A 4,180-nucleotide genomic window follows, 5' to 3' on the forward strand; every position below is an offset into this window, starting at 1 on the left:
CTTGGCAGCCTGGCAAACTATGATGATCTTTCTAGAACTTTTTTGTTTTTTTTAATTAGGGAAGTTGTAGGTATACCGAAAAGCCACAAAGAAAATACAGAATTCCCATGTATGTACCTTCACTCATGGAGTTTTCCTTATCATCAACACTCTGCATCAATGTGGTAAGCTTTGTTACAATTGATAAACATTATTATTATAATCATTCTATTAAATATTGTTTACAGTTTAAATGAGGGTTCACTTGGTTTTTTTAAAAAATTTATTGTTAATATATTCAATCCAAAATGTCTACTTTTAACCACATTCAAATATAGAATTCAGTGGTGTTAATTACAATCACAATGTTGTTCTACCTTCACCACCATCCATTACCAAAACTTTTCCATCACCCCAAGCAGAAACCCTGTACAACTTAAGCACTAACTCCCCTTTCCCTCCATGCACCCAGGCCTCTGGTAATCTATATTCTAGATTTTGACTGTATGAATTTGCATATTTGATTATTTCATATCAGTGAGATCATACAATATTTATCCTTTTGTTTGCATCTGGCTCATTTCATTCAACATGAGGTCTTTCAAGCTTTGTTTATGTTGTAGCATGTATCAGAACTTCATTTCTTTTTACAGCTGAATAATATTCCATTGCATATATAAACCACATTTGCTTATCCATTCATGTGTTAATGTACCCTTGGGTTGCTTCCATTTTTGGCAGTTGCAAAGAATGCTCCTATTAACATCACTGTGGAAATAACTGTTCAAATCCCTACTTTCAGTTCTTTTGGGTATATACCTAGACATAGGATTGCCACATATTTTAATTTCCTAGGCTGTTTAAAGCATCAGCTTGAACATTGGGAATTTATTAGCTTACAGTTTTGGGGCTGAGAAAATGTCCAAATCAAGGCATCATCAAGGTGATGATTTCTTCCTGAAGACCAGCTACCAGGGATCCTTCACTCTTTCATCACATGGTGTGCCAGTTTGAATATATTGTGTCCCCCAAACACTGTTATCTTTGATGTAATCTTGTGTGGGGAGACATAATCAGTGTTGATTAGATTGTAATTATTTGAGTGTTTCTTTGGAATGCGCCCCACCCAGCTGTGGGTGATGACTCTAATTGGATAATTTCCATGGAGTGTTGGCCCGCCCACTGGGTGGGCCTTGATCAGTGGAGCCATATAAATGAGCTGATGGGCAGAGGGAACTCAGTGCAGCTGTGAGTGACATTTTGAAGAGGAGCTACAGCCAAGAGGGACACTTTGAAGAATGCACAGGAGCTGAGTGAGGAACTGCAGTTTACAGAGACATTTTGGAGATGGCCTTTGAAAGCAGACTTATGCTCCAGAGAAGCTAAGAGGAAAAACACCCAAAGAGCAACTGAGAGTGACATTTTGGAGAGAGGCTGAATCCTAGAGTCCACGTCTTGGGAGAAAGCTATTTTGAAACCAGAACTTTGGAGCAGACGCCAGCTACATGCCTTCCCAGCTAACAGAGGTTTTCTGGATGCCATTGGCCATCCTCCAGTGAAGGTACCTGATTGTTGATGACTTACCTCAGACCTCTGTGGCCTTAAGACTGTGACTGTGTAACCAAATAAACCCCCTTTTATAAAAGCCAATCCTTCTCTGGTGTTTAGCATTCTGGCAGCATTAGCAAACTAGAACACATGGCAAGGCACATGGTGGTACCTGCTGGTCTCTCCTTCTCTTCCATGTTTCATTGATTAAAGCTTCTTGCTTCTGTGGTTTTCTCTCTCTGTATTCATTGTGTTTATAAAGGACTCCAGTAAGAGGATTAAGACCTATCCTGAATGAGATGGGTGTCACCTTATTCATCAAAAGGTCCTACTTACAATAGGTTTACACCCACAGGAATGGATTAGCTTTAAGAACATGTTTTTCTGGGGGTACATAAAGCTTCAAACCACCACACTAGATCATCTGGTAATTCTAAATTTAACTTCCTAGGAACCACTAGTTGGCAGTTTTTCCACAACAGCTACTCTGTTTTACAATCCTACCAAAAACAATGATGTTGAACTAATTTATTAGTTATAGTAGCTTTGTTGTGGATTTTCCAGGATTTCCTATGTATTAAATCATGTTACCTGCAAATATGGAACATTTTGTTTCTTCCTTTCAATTTGGATGCCTTTTATTTCTTTTTCTTGCCTAACTGCTTTAGCTGGAACTTCTAGAACAATGCTGAATAACAATAGTGACAGTGGACTTTGTTGGCTTTTTCCAGATCTTAGAGGGAAAGCTTTCAATCCTTCACCATTGAGCATAATTTTAGCTGTGGGTTGTTTATTTATGTCCTTATTGAGGAAGTTTTCTTCTATTCCTATCTTTCCAAGTGTTTTTATCAAGAAAGAATGCTGGATTTTGTCAAATGCCTTTTCTGAGACAATCAAGATCATCGTGTATTTTTCCGTTTGATTTGTTAATGTGGTGTATTACATTAATTGATTTTCTTATGTTGAACCACTCTTGCATTATGTTGAACCACTCTTGCACACTTAATCATGGTGTGTAATTATTTTATATACTGTTGGATTAGATTTGCATGTATTTTGTTGAGGATTTTTTCATCTATTTCCATTAGAGAAATTGGTCTGTGCTTTTCTGTTCTTGCTCTTATTCTGTTCTTATCTTGCTTTGGTATTAGGGTGATGTTGGTCTCATAGAATCAGTTAGGAATTGCTTCTTCTGCTTTAATTTTTTGGAAGAGTTTGAGCAGGATTGCTGTTAATTCTTCTTAGAGTGTTTGGTAAAATTCACCAATGAAGCCATCTATTTGGGGATTTTCTTTTTTGGGAGGTTTTTGATTACTGATTCAATCTTTTCTCTTGTAATTAGTCTGTTTCCTAAATAAATACCATTCAGTGAATTGGCCTAACAACCAGAATTTATTGGTGCACAGTTTCAGAGACTAGAAGGTTTGCTTCTCCTGGGTTGATTTCTTCTGGTTGGCCAGAAATCGTTAGGGTTTCTTGGCTTTTCTGTCACATGGCAACACACATGTTGGTGTCTTCTTACTCTTTCAGGTTACATTGACCTGAAGTTTCTGACTGTTTCCTGTGGCTTATTTTTCTGTTCCAATTTCCTGTGCTTAAAAAAGGACTCCAGAAATCTGGATTAAAGCCCAATCTGATTCAGTTGGGCCACACCTTAACTGATGTAACAGCTTGGAGAGAGCTTATTTAGAATGGGTCCACAATCACTAGAATGCAGAGCAAGACCAAGAACGTATGCAAATGAGGGTACACTTCAGTCTACCCCAGAAAACCCAACTCTCTTATATAGTCTTTGCATGGAAAAATTTTTCCCGTACATTTTCTTTTAAGCTATTTGTGTCTTTGGATCCAAAGTCTCTTGTGGACAACTCATAGCTGGATCATGTTTTATATCCATTCTGCCAAACTGGGCATTTAAAGTAAATACTGATAAGTAAGGGCATGTGCCATTTTGCTATTTATATTCTGTATGGCATATCTTTTGTTCCTCATTTCCTCCTTTACTGCCTATTATGTGTTTAATTGGCTTTTTGTAGTGTACTGCTTGATTCCCTTTTCAGTATATATTTTTAGGCATTTTCTTAATCATTACCCTTGGGAAGGATTACAATCAACATCCTAAATCTCTAACAATTTAATTTGAATTGATACTAACATACTTTCTTCAATAGCATACAAAACTCTGCTCCTTTACAGCATCACCTGTCCTTTATGTTGTTATTGTCACAAATTACATCTTTATACATTTTTTGCCCATTAACATAGATTTGTAATTATTGTTTTATGTATTCTTAAATAAATCATTTAGAAAACAATATATAAGCCAAAATAAAATAATACTGACTTTTATATCTACCGGTGCAGTAACCTTTGCTGGACTCCCTTTATTATTTCTTGCAGGGTTGGTCTACTAGTGATAGACTTCCTCAGCTCATGTTTAAACTTCAAATGTCTTCATTTCTCCTTTATTTTTGAAAGATAGTGTAAGCAGGTACAGAATTCTTGGTTGGCAGCTTTTTACTTTCGGCAAATATGACTTAAATATGTCATCCCTCCTGGATCCTATGGTTTCTGATAAGAAATTGGCTGTCAGTCTTATTGGGGATAACTTGTATATTAGAAGTCACTTCTCTGTTGCTGCTTTCAAGATTCT

The sequence above is a fragment of the Choloepus didactylus genome, chromosome 2 (genome assembly GCF_015220235.1).
Source record: "Choloepus didactylus isolate mChoDid1 chromosome 2, mChoDid1.pri, whole genome shotgun sequence".
Lineage (NCBI taxonomy): Eukaryota > Metazoa > Chordata > Mammalia > Pilosa > Megalonychidae > Choloepus > Choloepus didactylus.